Here is a 27339-nt window from a genome sequence, read left to right on the forward strand (position 1 = left end):
CTGAGGGAAATACCTACCATCGTTGTGCTGCATAATCCCTTCCTCTTTGGGGAAATACCAACGTAGTTCAAGAAGGCATCAATCGGCAAGTCTCTTTACTCGTTCCGTAATACATCACCTCGTGACTAACTCCTTAGTCGTTTACTTGCAAGCTTATGATGTGTATTACCGAGAGGGCCCAGAGATACCTCTTTGATACTCGGAGTGACAAATCATAATCCCGATCTATGTCAACTCAACAAACACCTTCAGAGATACCTGTAGAGCATATTTATAATCACCCAGTTACGTTGTGATGTTTGATAGCACACAAGGCATTCCTCCGGTATCCGGGAGTTGCATAATCTCATAGTCGAAGGAATATGTATTTGACATGAAGAAAGCAATAGCAATAAAACTGAACGATCATTATTCTAAGCTAACGGATGGGTCTTGTCCATCACATCATTCTCCTAATGATATGATCCCGTTATCAAATGACAACTCATGTCCATGGTTAGGAAACCTTAACCATCTTTGATCAATGAGCTAGTCTAGTAGAGGCTTAATAGGGACACATATTTGTTTATGTATTCACACATGTATTTAAGTTTCTGATCAATACAGTTCTAGCATGAATAATAAACCTTTATCATGAATAAGAAATATAAAATAACAACTTTATTATTGCCTCTAGGGCATATTTCCAGTCTCCCACTTGCACTAGAGTCAATAATCTAGTTCACATCGTCATGTGATTAACACCCATAGTTCACATCGCCCTGTGAACAATACCCAAAGAGTTTACTAGAGTCAATAATCTAGTTCACACCGCTATGTGATTAACACCCAAAGAGTACTAAGGTGTGATCATGTTTTGCTTCTGGGAGAGGTTTAGTCAACGGGTCTGCCAAATTCAGATCCGTATGTATTTCGCAAATTTCTATCTCTACAATGCTCAGCATGGAGCTACTCTAGCTAATTGCTCCCACTTTCAATACGTATCCAGATTGAGACTCGGAGTCATCTAGATCGGTGTAAAAGCTTGCATCGACGTAACTCTTTACGACGAACTCTTTATCACCTCCATAACCGAGTAATATTTCCTTAGTCCTCTAAGGATTATTTTGACCGCTGTCTAGTGATCTACTCCTGGATCACTATTGTACCCCCCTTGCCAAACTCATTGGCAAGGCACACAGCATGGCATACTTTATAGTACCTATGGAGGCATAGGGAATGACTTTCATTCTCTCTCTATCTTCTACCGTGGTCGGGCTTTGAGTCTTACTCAACTTCATGTCTTGCAACACATACAAGAACCCTTTCTCTGACTAACCCATTTCTGAACCTTTTCAAAACTTTGTCAAGGTATGTGCTTTGTGAAAGTCCTATTAAGCGTTTCGATTTATCCTTATAGATCTTGATGCTCAATATATAAGTAGCTTCACCGAGGTCTTCCATTGAAAACACTCTTTTTCAAATATCCTTTTATGCTATCCAGAAATTCTATATCATTTCCAATCAACAATATGTCATCCACATATAACATCAGAAATGCTACAAAGCTACTGCTCGCTTTCTTGTAAATACAGGCTTCACCGTAAGTTTGTATAAAACCATATGCTTTGATCACCTCATCAAAGTGTATATTCCAACTCTGAGATGCTTGCACCAGTCCATAGATGGATCGCTGGAGCTTGCACACTTTGTTAGCATCTTTAGGATCGACAAAACCTTCTGGTTGCATCATATACACCTCTTCTTTGAGATACCCATTAAGGAATGCAGTTTTGACATCCATTTGCCATATTTCATAATCATATAATGTGACAGTTGCTAACATGATTCGGATGGACTTAAGCATCGCTGCGGGTGAGAAAGTCTCATCATAGTCAACTCCTTGAACTTGTCGAAACCTTTTGTGACAAGTTGAGCTTTGTAGACAATAACATTACCATCAGCATAAGTCTTCTTCTTGAAGATCCACTTATTCTCTATGGCTTGCCAATCATCAGGCAAGTCCACCAAAGTCCACACTTTGTTCTTATACATGGATCCTATCTCAGACTTCATGGCCTCAAGCCATCTGTCGGAATCTGGGCTGATCACAGCTTTTTCATAGTTTGTAGGTTTGCCATGGTCTAATAACATGACTTCCAGGACAGGATTACCGTACCACTCTGGTGCGGAAGGTGTCCTGGTTGACCTACGAAGTCTAGTAGTAACTTGATCTGAAGTTTCATGATCATCATCATTAGCTTCCTCTCTAGTTGGTGTAGGCATCATGGGAATGGATTTCTCTGATGTGCTACTCTCCAATTCGAGAGAAGGTACAATTACCTCATCAAGTTCTACTTTCCTCCCACTCACTTCTTTTGAGAGAAACTCCTTCTCTAGAAAGGACCCATTCTTAGCAACAAAGATCTTGCCTTTGGATGTGTGGTAGAAGGTGTACTCAATAGTTTCTTTAGGGTATCCCATGAAGACAAACTTCTCCGATTTAGGTTCGAGCTTATCAGGCTGAAGCCTTTTGACATAAGCATCGCATCCCCAAACTTTATGAAATGACAGCTTAGGTTTCTTGCGAAACCACAATTCATACGGTGTCATCTCAATGGATTTAGACGGTGCCCTTTTTAATGTGAATGCGGCTGTCTCTAATCATAACCCCAAAACGATAGTGGTAAATCGTTAAGAGATATCATAGATCATACATAATAAAGTACGGTTACGATGTTCGGACACACCATTATGTTGTGGTGTTCCAGGTGGCGTGAGTTGTGAAAAAATTCCACATTGTTTTAAATGAAGGCCAAAACTCGTAACTCAAATATTTGCCTCTGCGATCAGATCGTAGAAACTTTATTTTCTTGATATGATGATTCTCCACTTCACTCTAAGATTCTTTGAACTTTTCAAATGTTTTAGACTTGTGTTTCATTAAGTAGATATACCCATACCTACTCAAATCATCTGTGAAGGTCAGAAAATAACGATACCCGTCGCGTACACTACAAAAAAAGACACATCCGTGACATTTTGGGCCGAATCAAAAAAAATTCGGTCATACTTATGACACTTCTATGACGATAATTGTGACAAAACCCGGTATCATCATAGATGTGGTGGGCTCCTACTTCTATGACAAAAAATCATGACAGAAAATGGGCTTTTCGTCCTGGGCGGGCCGGAGACGCAGCTGCATGACATTCTTTGGGCCGTCCATGACGCAAAAAACCATGGTAGAAGCAAGGGCGAGGAAAATTTCGAGGAGTTCCCGGTTACGGTGGGTGGTCGGGGGCCGAGCGATGCGCGTTTCCGTCGTACACGTACGCGCGTGTGTGCGAGGCGTTGGCTCTAACTGAACCCGTGCGAGGCATTGGGCTCTAACTGAACCCGAGCGATTGCACTGCAAGCTACGCATTACTGAACTCGAGCGATCGATCGACGACTGTTAACTGAACCCGATCGAGTGATTCCTTCGCTACTGCTGCTAACTGAAGCTGGTCGATGCTTCCTCTGGATGAACAGTGAGCATTGGGAGAGGGGGAGGGGGTTTGGATGAACAGTGAGCGGTGGGGGTGGATGAACAGGACCCCATGGCGTTGCCTCTGGATGAACAGGACCCCGATCGATCGAGCCGGTTGGGGCTCGATGAACAGGACCCCGTGGAGGGCTGGATGAACAGGACGACCCCGTGGAGGGCTGGCTGAATAGTAGACGCTGGATGGGTGCCCGTGGAGGGGTGGTTGAATAGTAGCCGATGGAGTAGCGCACGGTGGAGCCTGGATGAACAGGAGCCCGTGGAGGCTGGAGGAGGTCGATGGTAGCCTGTGGAGGCTGGAGGAGGTCGACGGTGGAGATGAACAGTATCCCGTGGAGTCCCGTTTTGCGGTACGCCACACCCCTCCCGATGAACAGGACCCTTCTTTCGACCGTAGTGCTCCAACACAAGTCTATTTCGTTCATTTTGCGGTATGCCACACCCCTCCCGATCAACAGGACCCCTGTTTCGACCGTAGGAGGTCCGTTTCCTCCGTTTTGCGGTATGCCAGACCCCTCCCGATGAACAAGATCCTGTTTCAAACGTGGCCGGTCGAATAGAAGGCCGTTTCCTTCGTTTTGCGGTACGCCAAGCCTCGTTTCCATTGCCTGTTCCGTCCAAGCCCTCCCGATGAACACGGCGACGCATTCCATTCTGACCCAGCCGATTGGCTCCCCATGAACACGACGACGACGCTGTTTCTCCGTTTCGACCCAGCCATGTACACGAGCCCTGGCCATACGTATGCGCGAGTAGGCGTTCGAGACCCCGCCCGTATGTACACATACGTGGCCATATTTTCTTTCTTGCACACTGGCCGTTGTACGTACGTGTACATGCGACGTGCAAGCCTCTACTACGACACGTGTGTGCTTCTACATTCACCAGTATGTACGTACACGTTCACGACAAGAATGACAATGCTACATAGGCTTCGACCAGGTGGGTCCCGACTGTCAGGCACTTCCTTGCGTGCGAAGATGTAGATGGTGGGTCCCAACAGTCAAGGGGTGAATCGTTTTTTATTTTTTGCTCGGACGCACTTCCTTGCGTGTGAAGATGTAGTTGGTGGGTCCCAACAGTCAGGGGGGTGAATCATTTTTTTTCCAGACGCACTTCCTTGCGTGTGAAGATGTAGCTGGTGGGTCCCAACAGTCAGGGGGCGAATCATTTTTTCGCGAAATACGGTGGCTCGTTCGGTGGGTCCCCGCTGTCAGGTGGAGCAATAATTATTTTGCACGTAATAAGGAGGCACTTCCTTGCGGCTGCCATGGACCCAGCTGTCAGCCTCTCCATGTACAGTACTCTTCCAACGGAAGTTGGTCGTTGACCACATTAACCACGCCGCGCCGAGAGCACCACGACGGTGGACGACGGCGAGGCCTAGGAAGGGGACGACGAGGAGCCAGGGAAGACGCAGCAGTGGATGACCATGCGAAGAGGAGTACAAGGGTTCACTGGTTCGACTGCAGTGTGAGGCTGCTATCGCCGCAGAATAATAGGGGGTGTGGGTGAGTAGAGGGATGGCCTGGCCAGCGGTGGGAGTAGTAGGTGGTGGTGAGGCCTCCGCGGCATCATAGCCGGCCACGGGAGGCAGGCGCATGCGACACGACTGGCGCTGCTTTGGGCGGCTGGAGCACGAAGACCAGAGGTTGAAGAAGCACTACGGCCGTTGGATGGACATCGTACGGTCACTTGATCTAGAATCGTTCATATTGACTAAATTGACAAAGCCCTCCGTCCCCGTCAACTTAGTAGGCCCACAAGTCAGCCTCCCACCAAGGTGAGTCCCAGCTAGCAGGGGGAGTATTCATTTTTTTATGCGTAATAAGGAGGAATTTCTAGTGGGTCTGAGCTGACAGCGAGGGGAACGTTTTTTTTGTGAAATACAAAGGCCCTTCCGGTGGGTCCCAGCTATCAGGTGGAGGAATCATTATTTTGCGCGTAATAAGGAGGCATTTCCCTATGTGGGCCCCTACTGCCAGCCTCTTCCGATGGTTGTTTTTTGTTGACCATGTTGACCTCGCCGCGCCGAGAGCACAAACGCGGTGGACGAGGCCGAGGCCCAGGAAGAGAACCACCCGGAGCCGGCGAAGCCACCACAGCGGATGCCCACGTTGAGGGGAGTACGAGCGCTGACTGGTCGGCTGCGGGGTGAGGCTGACGTCGCTAGAAAATAACATGATGTGTGGGTGGTTAGAGGAATGGCCTGGCGGCAGCACATCCAGCCACGGGAGGAGGGAGGAGGCAGTCCCGCCGACGCTGGTTTGGGCGGCTGGAGCAGAAAGATCAAAGATTGAAGAAGCACGGCGGTCGTTGGATGGACATCCAATAGTCACTGTTGTGTGTTGATTAAGTTGACAAAGCCTTGCGTACGCGTCAAAAAAAAATTTAGGACAGCGTCATCGTCAACCTAGTAGGCCCAGAAGTCAGCCTTCAAATCCGTGGAAAATAGCATACAATCCATTAGCCAGTATTTTCAATAATTTACAGCCCATTTGCTAATTCTTAAGGATATTTGAAGCCCATATTCTTTCTATTAGCATTACAGACCATATATCCTGGGTATTGCTAAAAAATTCAACGAAATTTTGCATATTTCGGTGGGGTACGAACTCTTTTAATCATGAAATTTTGAGTCACCTTAAAAATGATTTTCAAAAAAATATATCAAAATAAAATGCAAAAAACAATTCTCCACAAAAAATGAATGAAATTTAGAATCTTAACTAGCAAGGTGCCCGTTCGTTGCACGAAACATGAAGATGCATTTGTATGAGTAGTTTATCTTGTGGGAGAAAAGATGATATTTTAATGTAATTGCCAGTTGGCTTTGGTTTTTATAAGAGTGGAGAGTAGAGAAATCCTAAAAAAATGATATTTTAATGCAATTGCCGGTTGGCTTTGGTTTAAAAATTTACAGCCCATTTCTTACAACTTATAGCCCATTTTCTGGGGAAGCCCATTTCTTACAACTTACATCCCTCCTCGTCTTGAAAGATTTGCAGCCCAGCAGGGCTGAGAAAAGCAAGTAGGCCTCGGTTTTGGTATTCTCCAAAAAAAAGAACTGGGCTAGCCAATTTCAGAAAGAAAAAATATATCAACTGGGCTCGTCATGTGCTTAATAAAAGCGTAAGCGTGGGCTAGACGGGCCACAGCCCCCGCACAGCGCGCGGTTGAGCTCTGTCTCTGAAACTAAAAAACAACTGGGTGAGCTGCTGGGTCCCTGGTGTTATCCGCTCATTGTGTAATTTTTTCGTTTATGGACTACATTGACAATGGCGTGGGACCTAGTTGTCAAACAATTAGGAGGAAGTATTTTTTTGCCTTGTAATAACGAGGCATTTGCTTGCAAAATGCAATGACCCTGGTGGGTCCCTACTGTCAGCCTCTCCACGTACAGTCATCTCCTGATTCCTCTTGGTTGTTGACCATGTTGACAACGCCAGACGGCGGCGGGCACAACGAGCGAACCAAGGCGGAGAATGACAGCGAGGCCTCGGATGGGAACGAACAGCAGCCGTGGAAGATGCGACAGTGTAGTGGCAGGTGGAGGGGAGTACGAGGGCAACAACATGCAACTCAAACATACAAATGGTACAAAAAGCCCAAGGATTAATTGCTCATCAAATTTTTAGACAAAACCCAGATTGAACATGACAGTAACATCTAACCCAACAACTCTTTTTTGCAGTCACAAACAAATGGATCGGTCTGATCCATAAAATCAACATCCTGTGCAAAAAAATTATTCTAGGATGACTACAACTTGTTGTAAATAGAAGCCAAACACGTTTAGAAGCCCATTTGTCCACCTGAAACTTCTTTTTTTGCTGTTCAACATGTTCGTCCGTGAGAAATCTCTTGCTGTAAAAATTAAACCTCATGGACAATAGTAACCTCGCATTCAACAGGAAGAATGTGACAAAGCTTCTGTTTGCCTTGTTGGATGCATATCGTCCCATCGTTATTATCCTCAAACGAATGTCATAAGAACTAAGAAAATCCTTGTGCTTATTACGCCACCGATTGGTTATATGTTTTTCTCCATGTGGTTCTGCCTACGTAGACATGAAGATTGAAAATAGTTAAGGTCTGAAAAAAGAATATGTCGAAAGAACGACAGCTGAACAATTAATTCTAGTACAATATATACGGTCTTTCAATGTGCATGAAATCATCACCTCTATGTATAAATTCTCGAGAGATCGAAAGCATCGCAGCAAGCCAATAATTATGTCCAAATCAAAACTATACATTCTGATATATATGATCTTGACAGAATCTAGCAGCATTGATAGACTATCAATGGACGAACTCTTCATTGAGCATATAAAATAATATTAGTACCCAAAGTGTACTCCAAGATGATATAAAACTTATGCACACAAATGAAGAATGCAGCATACGATTACAAATGTGTAGATAATAATATACGGTACCTGAAAAAGTGAGGAGCCAAACACCAACTCCTTGTGATTATTAAAGGGTCATGAATTACACCCAAGGTTTCCAGTTTGGGCACACAGACGACAGTTATTTGTGAAGGTGTATAACAATTATGAAGGAGCAACCTTTCAAGCGAAGGGGCATCTTCGATGATGAGCTGCTGTCCTTTAAAACAAATTCCAGTGCTTTTAAGGTGAGGCAACTTTATTTGGAGACAATTGATACCGATTTCTATTCCCAAAACAATCAGCAAGCGCTCCAGGGCAGGGCAACTGGAGTGGATGATGCTGTGTAGTGAGGCCTCCGACAGATAAACCACCACAAGAGAAAGTTTTTTTAGCAGTGGGAGTCGAAGCATTTGTACCAGACCGTCTGGTAGATGGTACTGGGCGAAGGTGGCGGTGTGGAGAGAGGAGGAAAACCACGAGATGGACAACGGTGGTGTGGGAACAAATTCTTGGTGTGTTCGTGGTATGAAACTTTTGCGGTAATGGTACAACTCAAACTGCTGGAGTTTTCCGAATTCGGGGGATGTCAGCCAAGCGTCCACCTTGCCGGGTATGGACATTAGGTAGCATGTCGGGATGCAGAGGCATTGAACGGGGCCCTGCTGGTGAGAAGAGATGATGGCTCTGAGGAGATCAAATTCAGGAAGGACAGATATCTGACGACAGTCGAGATTGAGGGGCACGGTACGCCATAGAGGGCGCCACCGAGTTGAGAGGACTTGTGTGCGGCAGCAATCCTTGATGGGGAGAAGCGAGATGATCTCCTCAAGGATGATGTCCGGGAGATCCCTGATGCGGTCCACCGGAGATTCTTCCGGTTCCTCAGATCCGGGTGGGGGTCGGGCTCGCCGCTTCTCCCTGCGCTACCGGGTGCGGGATCTACAACCGGCGTCGCTGCTGGCGGGAGCCTCATCTTCTTGGCGCTGGGGCCAACCGACTCCATTTTCCTTGTGAGCATCACGCCGAGCTCGCGGGTTTGAGCAGAGTAGCCATAGACGAGCCTAGTGGCAGTGCGAGTGGGGAAGGAGGGCTGGGGATTTCTATAGGAGTGGAAGAAGAGGAGCAGGCGTTTTCTATATGAGTGAGGAAGAAGGTGAGCAGGGTTTTCTGGATGAGTGAGGAAGATTGGGGAGTGGGGGGAATTGGGGGGGGGGGAGACGGAAGCGGGAGAGCGAGCTGTTCGTGTTTATAAGGCCCGCTGCACTAACTACTCGCTTTTCCCCAAGAACCGTTCTCTTCTTTTGCATTGCTGCATTGGAGCTGGCGCATGGACTTGGCTGACTGGCCATGCATGCAGGATGCATGTGCCCGCCGGCCACTTCATGCGCCTGGTTTGTTACTAGGCCTATTTAATAGGGTGGTTATGGAGTAAATTAAGGAGATCTATTTTCTCTGTGTGCATCCACCAAATTAGAGGATGCGGTACTGGATGCAGATAACTCACATTAAACTAAGCTTCAGAAGATACGGTATGCATACCAACATTCAAAAGAACAAAAGTTCAGCATGTCTATGCATCTCAATGATTCACTATACTATAACCAATACAAAGCTGTGAGAAGGTGTGGAAATAAAGAAAATCGGTCGATGCTTTTCTGAGCAAAGGGCTTCCCTGCGCATGCATTAATTTCCTGGGCATGCTTGTTTCTTCTCAATGTTGCAAGCACTTTGAGCATGTTGGTAACTCCACAGCTAGCTAGCTGCCTCATCTTGCAATTGATGCTGACACATTTGCAGCAAACAAATGAGGCAATAGAGATGACTCAACATGAGTCCATATTGTGCAGTTCCCCTGAAATCATATTCATTGTCCTGAATCTGAAAAGATAGGAAAACAGTAGCTATACTTAAACGGTGTTGCAAAACAGTAGCACATATCAATAGCTCAGCATGACAAAACACGATCATCTGGACGAAGGGGATACTGACCTGCCTGAGGAAGATTATATATAATTTCATAAGTCCTTGGTTGATTTCCACCTTCGGCCGCACTGCTTGTTTGCTCCTCCACACATGACAGGATTGTTCCACACTGCATTCAGTAAGTCAACGTACGAATAAGCCAATTTCATCTTGCGGTGGTCATTGTACCTAGTTATGAATGTAGGAATACTTGGAGCACCATGAGGTTAGCTGATAGCAGGTAGACGCAGCCATATAAATTTTGTGCGGTGCTACCAAAATTGAGGTTTGTATCCCTTCCCGTTGTGAGAATTCTTCTTGAAGTTGGTAGAATGTGACGGCTTGTTCTTTGCATCAAACTTGCCTTTCCCCTGAAATTTGTTATTGTTGTTTTGGGGCTGGTTGGGCTGGAAGTTCTTCTCGTGTACCATGTGGGCACTAGAAGCTCCCTCAGTGACCCGAGCACGTGTGTCTTTTACTCTCGCCTTCTCCTCAAAATCAAGAGTGCTAATGAGATCCAAAACAAAAAACTCATGTCTCTTGTTTTTTAGAGAAGTAGCAAAATCATTCCACGAAGGTGGAAGCTTGGCAATGATGGTCCCAACAACAAATTTGTCCGGCAACACACACTTAAAGTACTCAAGTTCCTTAGAGAGTGATTGTATCTCATGAGTCTGCTGAACAACAGAGCGCTCATCAGTCATCTTGTAGTCACAGAATTGCTCCATGACATACAACTCGTTGCCAGCGCCCGAGGGCCCAAACGTGGCCTCAAGCGCAGACCACATGTCTTTGCCGTTCTCAAATGACATATATGAATCCACAATGGAATCGTCAAGAACACTCAGCAGGGCGGCTTTGAAGAGGGTATCCATGTTCTAAAAAGCTTCCTGCTGTGTAGGATTAAGATCGCCCTCAGGCTTACCCTTAGTGGCGTCGTAGCAGTACATGATCTGAAACCAATATACTGCTCATGTGCACCACCTTTTATATTGCACCCCCTTAAAAGTAGGCGGCTTCAAAAGCGCAGCAAAACCACTCGGAGTAAATTGCCTATAATCAGGTTTTTGGATTGGATTGTTGAATATATGAGCAATTTAGTATGAGATTTAATCTGAATCAGCAGTAAATAGATCATGACGATAATTGCAAACATCAAAGTAATGATGCAGACTAAACCAGGAGGACAGAATCACATACTATACAGTGGGAGCAGAACCGATGTGGTTGATGTTGTCACTCATGTCGTTGATGAAGAGGTTACCGAGGTCGGGGAAGAAGGCTATCATTGAGGAAGTCATCACTGGCAGCAGTCATAGGAGTGTGCTCCCCAAAAACCTAATCGCCCCTCTCCCGTACAGGATCACGAAAGGCGGGGTTCAGAGGACTGCTGTCCCTTCTCATGGTGCACGCCGGAAGAAGGGCTGGAAAGAATTGTGTGGCAGTGCTAAGATCTGGAATGGTGCGAAACCATATGATACAACGATGGTTAGGGTAGAGCATGTCAGGTCGGTCGTGCGAGTATAATAGTAGGCCTTTGGCCCCCAAACCCCACGTCCAAGTCAATAATAGCTCAAAAAAGGTTAACAATAGCCCCACCAAGGTTTGTCCCAAAAAATGGAGTAATTAAGGCGTCCGTTAGTCCCTTTAGTATAAATAATGTATCATTAATAATGGCCCCACCTTTTGTCTCACAAAGTATGTTGGAGTACAACCGGCTACATGTTTACAATCCGCTTCTCTACTCTCTCCTCTTCTCTCTCCTTCAACTAAGCAGAAATACTATATTTAAATCCTTATAGCCTGCTTATGTCATCTAATTGTAGTACTTGCTCTAAAGTTACTCTCCACTGTGTAGTTTGAAATGCCGGGCGTGCAGTGGGCGGTGCCCTCGGTCGGCGTGCCGCTTCAACGGCGGAAGCAGTGAGAGGTCGCGTCGCCCTGACTTGCCATCAATGTGGAGCGGCGGGCTCAGCTGGCGCTGGGCAGGAAGCGCGCGCGGGAGGGGGGAGGGGTTTTTGTTGGACCAAGAAGGTGAGAAGCCAACTTGGGATCGGTCCGGACGGGGAAATATCATGTGCTCCCATACTCTGCATATGACACTAGTCTATGTTACTACTCCCTCCTTTCCGGTTTATAGAGATGTTTAGAGTAACATAGTAATATGTTACAGTATAAGTTACTCCCCACTATGACCAGCCTTGGCCTCTCCCAGTGCTCCACCATGTATAGCTGCTAAGCCTGACACGTAGGCATAAAATATGATGTGGCACCAATAAACTAAGCACCTATGCATTGAAGACTTGAGTTACTAAGCCATTTAATGCACTTAGCACCTCATTTAAGAGCATGGTTAATAGTATAGCCAGCTGCTGGCTATAAGCCAGTGCCATGTCATCTACAACCCATCTTATAGTCAACATGTACAATAGTAGATCAAAAGAGTGTACTACTTTTTTATTATGTGGCCCACCTTTCATTCTCACAAAGTGCCTAGGAGCACGTGCTAGAGCTGGCTCTTCACGAAGAGCCCGCTTACCTTCTCTCTCGTCTTCTCTTATAGCCCGCCGACTCAACTCTATTGTACTTGCTCTAAGCACATCTAAGAACTTACTAGCACCCCATTGACCATGGACCTTGACAGTGTACGTCACCTTGTGTCTCATAATTTTCCTCGTCATCATCTGAGTCCTAGAAGATCTCACCCGCATCATCATTAGCATGCAGCCGCCTTGATAGACAACATGCGCAGAAGGAGTAGAGGCGACTGGGGACGAACCACCACCATGTCGTGGGCACTCCATACGTGCTCGTGTGCGTGCAGCGTGCATGTTTTTCCATCGGTGCTAGCTATAAGGCCGAGGCTGCGGTCGTCTTCGTATCCGACTAGTAGTTGAGCAACAACGGCAAAGAGGTGCTGCAAGAGATGTGTATGCGCTATTGCGTGCAAGCTTCGTTGTAGCACGACGAACCGGATGTCGCCACAGATGGCGCATGCCTCCATGCAGCCGAGTGTGTGCGCATGCATCTGTTATTCACGCGCATTCTGCGGTCGAGCGTGTGTGCATGCACGTGTTGTGTACGTGCGTTGTGTGCTCCATGCTGTGCACGTATGTGCATGAGTTGGATCAGATGGAGTTAGTGCGTTGGCTTGTGTACATGCGTGGCTGCATGTGTCTTGTACATGCGTGGCTTGTTGCGTGGTTATCAATAATTCAATATAAACTACTCCCTCCGTTCCTAAATATAAGTCTTTCTAGCCATTTCAAATAGACTACAACATACGGATGTATGTAGACATATTTTAGAGTCTAGATTCACTCATTTTGTTTCGTATGTAATCCCTTATTGAAATCTCTAAAAAGACTTATATTTGGGAATAGAGGGAGTATAAAACATCTTCAACTTAGCATCCTGATGTACCGTTTCTAGTGGTTAGCAAAAAGTTCATGTTCTTTTATTTGTTTATAGGTGGGTAGGTGGCAAAAAAACAGGGGAAAACGCGCAAGGTTCCTTGCAGATGCTCCACCGCGAGGTTCCTTGCTCCTTCTCGGTCGTCGGGAATCTATGCTCTTCAACTCTTTTCTTTTACCTGAGCTTTGTTCATCCTTTTCCCAACACGCGAGACATCTAGCATCAAGGTGCACACGTCATGCAAGAAAATGGAGATAATCAGATAAGCAGTGCGTAAGTGAGTCGTGCACTTCGGTGGTACATACGCAATATTTTTTCTCCTCGATGGCACGTGAATAGTGCATGTACTCAACGATGGAGCACGGGATGGTAGCAATGACATGGCCAGCCTTTTTTGGAGAGAGTGCGTACTAAATAACTTTGATGTGTCCTGTCAACTCGCAGAACGACGAGAAGCTTGATTACGCCTTCTCCCTCGCCAACGCATGCACGGTGGCTCGCAGCACGAGGAGAAACATTTGCTTACAAGCGGTGGACGTGCAACAGTTCATTTGGTGTTAGATTGCCAGAAGTACTACTGTAGAACCATCGACTTCCGGAAGAGGCAAAGAGCCAACGCAAGGTCACCTACTAACCTTAGGCTAGGCGTAGTGGGAGTAACATAAGTATGGGTACCTCCTTTTTTATTCTAGAAACAACCACACGTGAATATTGAGGTGCTGGTTACGTAGAACAAATTTCCTGGAGTCCGTGCTCAGCCCTCCTCTATCTCTCTTCTCAGCCAGCCAGCGGACGCGCAGAGCCCATTGTCTATTTGCTCACATGCGGTCCCACATGTCATGAAAACGCAAGAGGACCCACTGAACCTGCACATCTTTCACCTCGACGTGCTGGTGATGAAAAACAAATCCAATAAAGATCTTCGGTGGCCGCTTTTGGAGTTACTCAAGAGTAGTAAGGTTCTATTTACAGTTTAACCCAAGATGCACATCACGTGGCTTCAACTACCACTCTATTTTCTTGCATGACACGACCTGGATGCTGGATGTCCCACTTGTCGGCAAAAGGAGGAAGAACCCGACCAAATCTTTGGTTGTGCTCTCGGATTAGACTAGTTGTGGTATCTTAATTTTTTTATTGTGTACTCCCTCCGTTCCAAAATACTTGACTTCTATTTGTCCAAAAATGGATGTACCTATATACTAAAACATGTCTAGATACATCTATATTTTGACAAATAGAAGGCATGTATTGTGGAGCGGAGGGAGTAGAATGGATGCAAGTTTTGGTATTGGGAAGAAGAGTACATCGATATATTGATAGAGCGCAATTTAGTAGATGTTATAGCACTTTTAGCTAGCATAGAGGCTAGAGATGAGACTAGTGCACTTGTTGATACTCCTACTAGAATGGAGGCTAGACATGAGACTAGATGCGAGGAAGCAACATGTACTTCTTTACACTCGAAGAAGAAAGAAGCACGCAAGATCGAGCCTCCGTAGATCAATAATGAATGCATCGAGAAGGCACTAATACAACTTATAGGAGCAGTTATGGAAGTTGGATATCTTCTAGTAGTAAAATGTATTCTTGTGGTTCTTGTTTTCTTTGGTCTTGCTTTTCTAGTCAAAATTATCGTTGCAGTTTGTGCAAAACGGAGGTCCGTTTGGGGTCATGTGTTGGAGTTGGCCTTACAAGTGGGACCGCAGTTGAGGAAACCGACTATCAGCACCTCACCCGCCGCACGGTGGCTGAATTTAGAGAAATGACAAGGTTGAAGAGATTGCTCTAGCACGGACTCCAAGAAATAATATGGTGTCACATGGATGTCGTGGTGGTGGCGTGTGCCCTACTCCTGGACGTGAATGCTTGTTCCGGCCCATGCCATCCTACTACTCCTACTACTTATATAGTACTAGTATCGAGGATTCGAGGTGTTGGTTACGTACAGCGAACACATTAACATATGGCTATAATAAAACACCCGCCCGACGCGCAAAGCATGTGAAGCTAGTACTACTATTGTTGATTGGCCTCATCCAATAACCTGTTGCAATGCACGTACAATTATGTATTCGGAAAATATTTTTTTGCCTCATCGCACCACTCACTCAGAGAAGCGACTCGAAAGCCATTCATAAATTTAGTAAGTTTATCACAGGCATATCATTTTATTACATACAACAGGTCATCAACCCACATCGACAACGAGGATACATTATAAATACTGAAGTTTTCATCACACAACAAATAACAAGCAATGAAATGAACTTCAACTCAACCAATCCTCGGCGTTGGAAACACTTGCTTTGAACCACAAGTGATTCTCTGGGACGGGCCATCTATTGTCGATCTCGAAACCAACGTAGGACTGATCATCCAGGCTGAAGCGGCCTACTATATCAGTACCAGGGTAGGGAACCACCCAAATGTTCGAGGTATAGACACAGTTGCTTCTCATAAATGGTACTAGTAATGTTGTGTCAACAATAGTTGGATCGCCTTTACATCATCGGATAGTTTTGTCCAAGGAAGAGCGAGTTTTCTCCAAGACTATCAATTCTGTACCAGGGAGAAGGTGTTGGCGCTAGCACACTAGTATCCATCCCGAATACCATGCAACATGTGTTGGAATAGGTCCGAAGAGTGCGACCATGGGAGATAACACGTGCTCCCTCAGTAGTAACAAACTCAGTGCGTTGTATACAGACAGAAGAGGTGATCCATCGGAATTAGTTGCCAGGCGCCACTGAGTATATACGTTCTGCTCGTCCTCATGCTTGTGATCATCACCATCGTCATCTCCCCCTTGGTTATAAATTTTTTCAAGTATAGGTGGTGGAATGTTCATCGGACATAGGAAACACAAGAAGAAGGTTAATTAGTAAAGGGAAACTTGCTAACCCACATGCATGTGGATGAAACAATTATAATTACAATGGAAGACAAACATACCGAAACTACAAGGATCCCATGCAAAAACAATGACGTGAGTGGTGGAAGCAAACACAAGACCCTCGTATTGAATTGCATCACAGTACACATTCGTGTATAGAAACTGATTTTTGAGAAATATCCATCGAGTCGAACCACAAAGGACGGCAACAAGCTTGTCGAAGATAGAACCAACTTCATAGTTCTTGTAATTCCAAGAGCGGTTGGGAACTCAATAAATTGCTATCTTCCATAGAAGATAGTCACCATGATCTATTTGAACGTGCGTACAATACCGGTGTGCTCAACCTCTAGGTAGTCTGCTGAGATTTTTCAAAGTGGAACCCGGTGACAAGTGTACACATTCACAAGTTCCCACTCGCAGTTGTACCCAATATAAACAACCCAATATCCATTTGCGCCTGCCCAATCCTTTGCCCTCAAGCGATGGCATCTTAACATCATACGTATCATTATCAAGCGACGTCAACTTGCATAAGGCGAGGCCTCCGTCGTCCCCGTGCCAGTAGTCATCAGGGTCACGGCGAAGAAGATAGGGGAGATCAAACCACTCCTTGACCCTTGGGTTCCTTGTAATTATGTTATTAGTTGAGTCGAGAATGGTCTTGAATGAACCTGCCATGCTAGCCGAGGTGATGACATCGCACCGATCAATGAGTTCCTCCACCGCGTCATCTTTCAGATCAGGGCAAGAATAACGGGGTCGTTTCCGGCTTGTTCCCTCCATGGAGAAGACGATCGAACAATGGCAGAAGGAAGGGTGAATGGCTAAAGGAAAGTGGAGGAGCGAGAGGAAGAGCGTGCGACAGAAGTTCCAAATCAAGAGGGAAAGTCGAAGAGTCAGTGGACGGTTGCCAGTTTTCCATGGTACACGAAGAGGAGCCCTGGCCTACACGTCCGTTCGGAAATACTAGTAGAAAAGGACTCACCGTCGTCCCACTGGTATGTTGGAACGGGACCACATGTCAACGAAACATGGTGTGTAATTTCTCGTGCAAAATGCGATCTGGCCGCGTTGGCCCGAGGTGTCGCATTAGTTTCTTTTTTTTGAAAGCTTGCCGCATTAGTTATCGACCTTTATTTTTTTAACATGCAATCTGAATGGATAGCTCTTGTGGTCATCACACGTGAGCGGATATAGTGATGGTTGATTCGCCCGAGTAACTTATTACTATGGGAATATGGGAGTACCAGTGGATTCAAGGAACAAAGAAATGATGGTTGCTTCATCCGAGCAACTTACTGTGGCGAAGGTGGGGCTCTGTGATTTGACTACTCACTAGTCATTACTACCGCGGCGCACTGAATATTGTGTTGTGCCGGATGAAGGATGTGTTGTGCACTGAATATTGCTGCATGGCAGGTGGAGCCGGATGAAGGATGTCCAACATGTCGGCGAAACGAAGTTGAATTGTTTCTGGCATTGCTATCTATCCTTCAGGATTTGTTTATATATACGCATAATTTTAATGAAATTGTACTGTGATGCTATGAAGGTTTCAACTTTGGTTCCCGCAGGAAAAAAAAGGTTTCAACTTAGGATTCATGTGTCTTGCCTCGAGATTATCTCGTTACAACATTCCATCAAATACAAATGAAACTACCATGGCTAATGCATCTCAATGGTTTGCAGATCAGCGCCAATATTCACATCACAACTGAAGACAAAGTTGTGAGAAGGTGTACAAATAAAGAAAAAAACATAATTGATCGATGTTGTTCGTAGGCATGGCTCCATTTCCTTGGCACAGTGTTCATTGATTGGCAGCTAGTTTCACCCAGCTCTGTAGCAAAAAAAGAGGTGTATGAAGGACACCACTGTCGGATGTGGGGTTCCGGCCAACCCTTAAGGTTCGAACTCTGGGGTGCGCGCGAAGATCTTTCCTCTACCAACCCACGTCCCAATGCCTCGCTGAGAATCTAGACTACTCAATGAACAACACGAGGGAGACGAGATTTATACTGATTCAGGCCACCATTGTGGTGTAATACCCTACTCCAGTGTGTGGTGTGTGGATTGCCTCAGGGGCTGATGATGAATAGTACAAAGGAAGAGCAACCTCGTGAGGGGTGTTCTTGTGGTGGTGTGGTGTTCTACTTGGGAAGGATTCGATCCTAGTTGCCTGCTCAAGGTGAGCCGTCCCTCCTGCTGTGGTGGCTAGTCCTACATATAGAGGCTCTAGTCCTCTTCCCAAATATTGAGCGGGAAGGGTGCCAACAACGGCCATTTTGAAGGGGAACATCTAGTACAACTTATCCTGACTAAAGTTGGTCTTCGACTGCCAAAGGCACTGGCGATGACGTCGGATTGGGCTCCACGGTGACCTCCGTCCTGCCGCCCTATGGGCCTTGGTCTCATTGCACTGGAATGGTAACCTTTACTTGACGCCTCGGTACTCCGCGCTTGCGCTTGCCCCCTTTGCACCGAAGAGGAAACAAGGACCTTGGACATGCCGGTGTGCACCTGGCGCCCGCCTGGCCTCGATCGTCATGGCTTGCGTCATGAGCACCTCGCGAGGTACCCTTGCCTTGATCTCTCCGCCTCCTCGCGAGCTTGCCTGGAAAGGCCGCTCCTGAGGATGCCTTCTGCCGTCCGCCCCGCGAGGCTTGGTCCCTCGCGAGGGTCTTGAGCTTGAGTCGATGAAGATGGGCCATACTGGGCCACCACTTGAGCCACGCCGCAGGCCACATGCAGGCAAGTCTGGGGACCCCCGTTTCCAAAACGCCGACAGTATCCCCCAGGCCCAAGGCGCGCTCGGACTTGGCTTGGCAGGGAAGTGAAGGGGCATGTGCGGAGCGCAACGGGCCCCAACAGCCTGCGGCCTTGGGCGCCGCATGGCGGTTGATCGGACGTGGGCGTCTCCACTTCCCCATGACGCCTCGGCAACTGCCCGACTTGACAGGTCTCTGCATGCGAAATGAGTCATGATTACCTGCGATCATGGAGGCTGACGGTTGGCCTCCTCCGGCTATAAGTATGGAATGGCATGAGCCCTCCCATTTTATCTCTCCTTGCTCCGCCTCTTCCCCCTTGCTCTCCCTCCACGATCTCGTTGTGTCTCATGGCGCCTATGAAGAAGTTTTCGGCCGCAGAGAAGGGGAAGGCCCGTCGGGAAGGGCCTGGCTCCCCTCTGGCTAAGCGCGGCCGAGGTCGCCCTCGCAAGCGCCCCGCGACTCCTACGAGGGCCACCCATGGTCATGGCGGTGGCCCCTTGCTTGGTGAAGGCCGCTTGATAGGTGGGGGGAGGCGCACCGTGGATGCGCGGCCTCCTCGCCCGTGATTTCACTCAGCGGAGGTGTTGCCGGAGTTCGTCGTTTGGTCGAAGGATCAGGCCAGTACCTGGCTTCAGCTCCCTCGCTTCTTCGCCGGCGAGCTGCCGGCTGGTGCCACTAGCGGGCTCTGGCTTCAGGCGGACGGCTGCTGCAGCAGAGCCTCTTGGGTGGTGGTGGAGGTTTCCATCACCGGGAATGTGGCCCTGGCTCGCGGTTGGCAGAAGTTTGCCCGCGCTCGTGGCCTGGGCCAGCGGTGCACCCTTCACTTCAAGTTTGACGGTGACGCCACCCTCTTTGTGAGGGTGTTCGGAGAAGAAGGCCGCCGCGCCGGGTGTTGTCCTAAAGGTGATGATGGCGACCGGATGCTCAGCCTCGGCGACGGCAGCGGTGAAGACGAGGGCGGGCCCGCACCAGGCGGTGCTCGCAATTCGCCAAGCTTCGGTGACTCCCCATCTGACAGAAGCTCCTCCAGTGGCGGCCGTGACCAGCCACAGCACTGTCGTGCCCGCTTTGAGGGGGGCGGCGGATCGTCCCACCGGTGCGCCTCAGTGAAGCGTGAGGAGGGGTCCGCTTGAGCTCCGGAGGGTGATGCAGATCCTCTTCTGCGGCTGTCGCTAGGCGAGCCGTGCCCATTTTGTTTTACCTGCATAGAGAGAGGAGTGTGGAGCCCCGTGGGGGCGTGCTAGACTGTTGCCTTTAATTATCATGCGGTTTCTATCATTTCCATGCCATGTTACGGTATTGCATGCTCATGTGTAGGAATAACTTAGCTTGGTAGGGGATTCGTTACGGCCTTTTCATCGGGAGGCTCCGGCCAGAGGCCTTGTCGTGCGTCTTGAGGCCTGCAAAAATTAGCCAGAGGGACAGGCTCCGTCCCCCAGCTGCATGGGTGACCAGCTCAGGTCCTGCGTTTGTGTTGCGATGCCCGTGGGGCATGGACCGGGAGGAGTGCTCTGAACATAGGTTGGGTAACCTTACGAAATTAAGCCAGAAGACACTCGCGAGGGTTCCCGCACAGCCCCCCTTGCGAGGATTGTGAAAGGAAAGAAGAGTCAGGCGAGCGGCAAAGACAAGGAAACATAGGCCGGGGACGGCAAACAACATCGAAAGCAACTCCAACTAAAGTCCCAAACAAAGATGAACTAGCCAACTATAGAAAGCAAATGAAAAGCCGCGTCCGGCACCTAATCTAGTCTTTGACGTCTTCTCACCAGCGCGGAGCTAAGTGCTGCCACTAGGCGTGGGCGGGAGCCCCCGAGGCCCAGGGGCGGCACTCCAGAGACTCCGGGGCGTGTACAACCCCAACTCATTATTACGTGAGAGTGTCACGGGCGGCGAGCTTCACAGGCATTGGCCTTCTTCACAAGCACCGGGCCTTTTCTTGGGGGGGGGGTCGAGCTTCACAGGCATTAGCCTTCTTCACAGGCACCAGGCCTTTTCTCAGAGCGACAAGCTTCACAGGAATTGGCCTTCTTCACAGGCTCCGGGCCTTTCCTCGCAGGCACTAGGCCTCACTTCAAGGGTAGAATCTCTAGAGGTGCTGAATGTTCCACGCGTTCGGGATGGGTACCCCCTTCTGGGTCTCGAAGCGTGCGGAGTCGGGCCTGGAAACATGAACAACCTTGAACGGGCCCTCCCACATGGGAGAGAGCTTGTGCAGCCCTTGCCTGGAGAGCACCCACCTGAGCACGAGGTCCCCTTCCTCGAGATTCCTGGGGCGGATGCTGTGGCAATGGTACCGCCGCAGCGCCTGCTGGTATCTTGCCGCCCATAGCGCGGCCTCCCGACGGCATTCCTCCCCCAGAACGAGATTCGTCCCCCGCATGGCGTCCTGCTGCGCTTCATCGAACACCAGCGACGCTTGACCTCGTGAAGGAGGACCGCCTCCGCTCCATAGACGAGGAAGAATGGGGTTTCGCCAGTCGACTTGGTTGCGGTCATGCGGATGGACCACAACACAGACTGGAGCTCGTTGTACCAGCCCTTGCTGCAGGCCTCCAGCTTCTTCTTGAAGGTTCTGGTTTTGAGGCCCTTCAGGACTTCAGCATTGGCTCGTTCAGCCTGGCCGTTGCTCCGAGGATGCGCCACCGAAGCATAGCATATCTGCATTCCAAGGTTAGCACAGTATGTTTTGAAGAGATTGCTGGTGAATTGCGAACCATTGTCGGTGATGATGCGATTAGGCACTCTGAAGAGGCTCACGAGGCCTTTGATGAACTTGACTGCAGAGCCTGCTGGGATGGTGCGGACAGCTTCCACCTCGGCCCACTTGGTGAACTTGTCGATGGCAATGTAGAGGTAGCGATAGCCCCCTGGCGCCCGGGGAAACGGGCCCAAGACGTCTAGCCCCTAAACTACGAACAACCATGAGAGGGGTATGGTCTACAGGCCCTGAGCTGGCTGATGGATCTGCTTGGCGTGGAATTGGCAGGCTTCACAAGCTTTCACTAGCTCAACGACGTCGTTGAGTGCTGTGGGCTAGTAGAACCCGCTGCGGAACGCCTTGCCAGCGAGGGTTCGTGACGATGAGTGGTGCCCACAATCTCCTCCGTGTATGTCTGCCAGCAGCTCTTTCCCCTGTTCCCTGGAAATGCAACATAGGGACACGTCGTTCGGCTGCTTCCGGTAGAGCTCTCCATCTTGAATGCAGTAGGTTGTGGCTTGCCGCGCCACGCGTTCTGCGTCCTCCTCCTTCTCCGGCTGGGTCCCTTGCATTAGGTAACTCTTGAGTTCCACGGTCCAAGATCCCTCCTGAGGCTCCAGCACCAGGAGCAAGCGTGCTCCTGAGGCAGGCGGTTGAGGGAGCTTCTCCTGAGACTGCGCTGCGCTTGATGGTTGTGCTGCTGCCGAGGGTTTAAAGAGCCTTTCCTCAAAGACACCGGGCTCTTGAGGCAGCCGCCTGGATGCCCTTTTGGCGATGTCATCAGCCTCTTGATTGGTGTCGCGGGGCACATGCTACAACTCCAAACCCCAAAATTGTTTCTCAATTCGGCGGACCTCCGCTAGATACGCCTCCATGTGCTCGTCCCTCGGCTCATACACCTTGTTGGAGAAGTTGATGAGGAGCTGTGAATCACCTTTGATGATGAGGCGCTTTACGCCCAAGGCCACTGCAGCTTTCAAGCCCGCTATCAGCCCCTCGTACTCTGCTATATTGTTAGAAACCTTCTTTCCATGCTGGAAACAGAGTTGCACGGCGTAGTAGAGTTTGTCCTGAGTGGGGGATATGAGCACCGCGCCAGCCCCCGCGCCATGTCGTGATAAGGCTCTGTCGAAGTACATAACCCAACCGTCCGGCGCCTCACTTCCTGGAGAAAGTGACCGGTCTTCGCCTGCTTCAAGCCCTGGCGCCTCTATCCATTCTGCTACAAAATCTACAAGTGCGGCTCCCTTGACGACCCTCGTCATGCTGAATTCCAACTGAAATGCTTGCAGCTCGATGTTCCATTCGGCGACCCTTCCCGCTGAGTTGGGACTCCTGAGTACCCTTTCCAATGGATATGTCGAGACGACCTTGATGGGGTGACCTTGGAAGTAGTGTCGTAGCTTCCGAGAGGCCACCAACAACGCGAGCAAGAGCTTCTGGGGCATGGGGTATCGCACCCTCGCGTCCGGCAGCACCGTGCTGACAAAATACACGGGATGCTCGACAAGGGTGGGCGTGTCGATGGAGCCAGCGCCCCCGGAGAGTGGAGCACCTCCAGGGGCGCTGGAGCCCCCGGCTCCTGATCGCTTGGCGAGGTCCCCTCGGCCCCGGAAGCATCTCCCTGCTCAGGCTGACTCCAGTCCGCCGAGGTTGTGGCCCTCGCAAGGCCTTCCTGGCCTCGAGCCGCAGCGGTCGGGGTTGTGGCCGAGTCGGCCTTGGCTCGGCGCTCCTCTCGGACCGCCACCAGAGCTGCACTGGCGGAGTATGGAGTGGCGGTGAGGTAGAGCACCAAGGGCTCCCGAGGGCGTGGAGCCACCATCACAGGGGGGCTGGTCAGGTATTTCTTTAGATCCTGGAACGCTTCTTCAGCCTCTTGAGTCCATTTGAATGGCCCCTTTCTCTTCATCAGCTTGAAGAAGGGCAAAGTGCGTTCCCCTAGCTTGGAGATAAAGCGCCCTAGCGTGGTTACTCGCCCGGCGAGCTTCTGCATTTCCCTGAGAGTCTGTGGTGGACTCATGTCTTCGATTGCCTTGACCTTCTCTGGGTTGGCCTCGACCCCTCTGTGGGATACGAGGAAGCCCAGAAGCTTGCCAGAAGGAACACCGAACACGCATTTCTCTGGGTTAAGCCGCAGATCCACTTCATGCAGGCTCGCGAATGTTTCTTCCAGGTCCTGTATCAGGGTCTTTGCCTCCCGAGACTTCACCACATGTCATCGACATAAGCCTCGGCGTTTCTTCCGAGCTGCCGACCCAAGGCGATGTGCATCAGTCGGTGAAAGGTTGCGCCAACGTTGCGCAATCGAAACGGCATGCAGGTGTAGCAGTACACCCCACACGGGGTCAGGAAGGCCGTTTTCTCCCCATCTTCTACCGCCATCTTGATTTGGTGATAGCCCGAGAAAGCGTCCAGGAAGCACAACAGGTCACACTCAGCGGTAGAGTCGACGATTTGATCGATGGGGGGAAGCGGGAACAAATCTTGAGGGCAGGCCTTGTTGAGGTTGGTGAAATCGACGCACATGCGCTCCTTTCCTCCCTTCTTTGGCACAACGACAGGGTTCGCCAGCCATTCTAGATAGCAGACCTCGTGAATGACTCCCGCAACTTCTAGCTTGCGGGTTTCTTGGGTGATGAAGGCCTGCTTCTCAGTGGACTGCCGCCTTGCTTTCTGCTTCACGGGGTGTACGTTTGGGCATACGTTCAGGTGGTGCTCGATCACCTGCCTGGGTACCCCTGCCAGCTATTTGGGTTCCCATGCGAACACCTCCTTGTTCGCGCGCAGAAACTTCACTAGGGCCTCCTCTTGCTCGGGGTCGAGATTGGCGCCTATGGTAAAGGTGGCGCCAGAGGATCCGTCCTCGTCGACTGGTACTTGCTTGGTCTCCGCTTTGTCTTGGGAGAAAAGTTGCCTCTTCTTGGTTGGTGCAGCCCCCTTGGCCCTGAGGGGGTCAGCGCTGGTGGGCTGCGCTACTGTGGCCGCCTTGAAAGCGAGCTTGTGCGCCTGCAGGGCATCTTTTGCGTCCCCGGCCACGGTGAGGACGCCGCTGCTCCCGGGCATTTTCATCAGGTTGTAGGCTGGGTGGGTTGCTGCCATGAACTGGGCCAAGGCTGGGTAGCCAAGGATGGCATTGTATGGGAGGCCGATGGGGGCGACGTTGAAGTCGACCAGCTCCGTGCGGAAGTTGTCCTGGGTGCCAAAGGTTACCGGGAGGCGGATCTGCCCCAAGGATCCGGTGGAGCTGCCCCCGACACCCGAGAAGGGCTGGCTGGGTCGAAGTCGCTCCAGCGGCACGTGGAGGAGATTGAAGGCCTCGACTGAGAGCACATTGAGGCCGGCCCACCATTGATGAGGGTCCTGGTGACGGCCACTTGGCAGATGGTTGGAGTACACAACATTGGGAGCGCACCCGAGCAAGCAGCATTGGCGAGGTGATCATCCTAGCTGAAGATCAAGTCGGCCTTGGGTGCCACCCATCCCGGAGGAGCTTGGCTGCGAGCGAGGGCAGTGCCGATCTGGCGGACGAACGGCTTGACGTGGCGACTCGCGGGTGGGGCTTGCAAGCCACCTAGGAGAGCCGTGACGACGGGGAGCGTCGGTGCTGCATGGCGGGCGAGGAAGAGGCTGCGCAGCTCCTCCCAGGAGGTCACCGAAGACGCTGGTAAGTGGAGTAGCCACATGCGCGGGACGCCGACGGGGGCCATGGGCAGCCAGTTGGCCATGACCCGGTCGTCTCCTCTGGCCTTGAGGACGGCCTCCTCATATGCCAGCAGGAAAGTTAGCGGATCCGCCACGCCGTCGTAGCGTGGCGGCATCTCTGGCTTGAATTTGTTTGGCCACCGCACCTGTCGCAATGCGGGGGCCAAAGCTCGGAGCCCCCAGGGCCGGCGCCGGCCCCTGCGGCCGGAGCGGGCGGCGCGTTGCCCGCCATGAGGGTGAAGCGAGGCATCGATGGAGAATGGGTCGTCGACAGGGAGAGCTCTGGCGCACCCCTACCTGGCGCGCCAAATGTCAGATGTGGGGTTCCGGCCAACCCTTAAGGTTCAAACTCTGGGGTGCGCGCGAAGAACTTTCCTCTACCAACCCACGTCCCAACTCCTCGCTGATAATCTAGACTACTTGATGAACAACACGAGGGACACGAGGTTTATACTGGTTCAGGCCACCATTGTGGTGTAATACCCTACTCCAGTGTGTGGTGTGTGGACTACCTCAGGGGCTGATGATGAACAGTACAAAGGAAGAACAACCTCGCGAGGGGTGTTCTTGTGGTGGTGTGGTGTTCTGCTTGGGAAGGATTCGATCCTAGTTGCCTTCTCAAGGTGAGCCGTCCCTCCTGCTGTGGTGGCTAGTCCTATATATAGAGGCCCTGGTCCTCTGCCCAAATATTGAGCGGGAAGGGTGCCAACAACGGCCATTTTGAAGGGGAACATCTAGTACAACTTATCCTGACTAAAGTTGGTCTTCGACTGCCAAAGGCACTGGCGATGACATCGTCTTGGGCTCCACGATGACCTTCGTCCTGCCGCCCTGCGGGCCTTGGTCTCGTTGCACTGGAATGGCAACCTTTACTTGATGCCTCGGTACTCCGCGCCTGCGCTTGCCCCCTTTGCACCGAAGAGGAAACAAGGACCCTGGACATGCCGGCACCCGCCTGGCCTCGATCGTCATGGCTTGCATCATCAGCACCTCGCGAGGTACCCTTGCCTTGATCTCTCCGCCTCCTCGCGAGCTTGCCTGGCGAGGCCGCTCCTGAGGATGCCTTCTGCCGTCCGCCCCGCGAGGCTTGGTCCCTCGCAAGGGTCTTGAGCTTGAGTCGAGGAAGATGGGCCGTACTGGGCCACCACTTGAGCCACGCCGCAGGCGGGCAAGTCTGGGGACCCCCATTCCGAGAACACCGACAACCATAATCCGATCATTTTGTGCAGCTCCACTAAAATCGAGCGGACCATCCCTGTTTGCAAAGATATCCAGTCAGTGTGACTACAATAATAGTGGAACTAAATGATGAAACATAACACACATAAATAGAAGTCGATCACCTCTATGATCTCTCTTTACGACTAACTTCTTGTTGGAGAAGATTTGGCACGGAGTTGGATGAGGAGGATAGCAAAACCAATCTCCCTTTCCGCAGTCCCACAGAAATTTAAAAATGTTGCCCGTCTGACATTTTGGCGGAACTGCACAAAACACTCTTTAGAAAAAGGTGATTTGTGCAGTTCATAAAAAGGTCGCAATAGCAACATGGTGAAAATGGATAGCCCTGTTTGCAAAAGGAGATCGAAAGGAAACAATTACTGCCCAATAACACGAGTTGAAGACACATGCGCTGACAAAAAAGAAGTATGTTCCATGTAATAAGGGAAAGATAGCACATGGTGGTTTATTAAAAATGGTTTGAGGACGAGATTGCAAGATGGAAAGTATGTCGGCCGAGATACGATTTAACCAAACAACTAAGAAGATCCACATGCAGCAACGTGGGAAGATGGGCAGTGGAGAAAGGCTTGAGGAACCTGTACCTGAGGGTCTTTAAGATGCTACTAGGAGGGCGCCAGTGGCCGAGATCTGCCCATACTACGGCATCAAGCAAGTGGCGAAGGCCCTATCACGCTGGAGCTTGGTCAGAGAGAACGGCGGGTACCGCAGATCGGGACATGATG

This window comes from Triticum aestivum, chromosome 4B, assembly GCF_018294505.1.
Source record: "Triticum aestivum cultivar Chinese Spring chromosome 4B, IWGSC CS RefSeq v2.1, whole genome shotgun sequence".
Lineage (NCBI taxonomy): Eukaryota > Viridiplantae > Streptophyta > Magnoliopsida > Poales > Poaceae > Triticum > Triticum aestivum.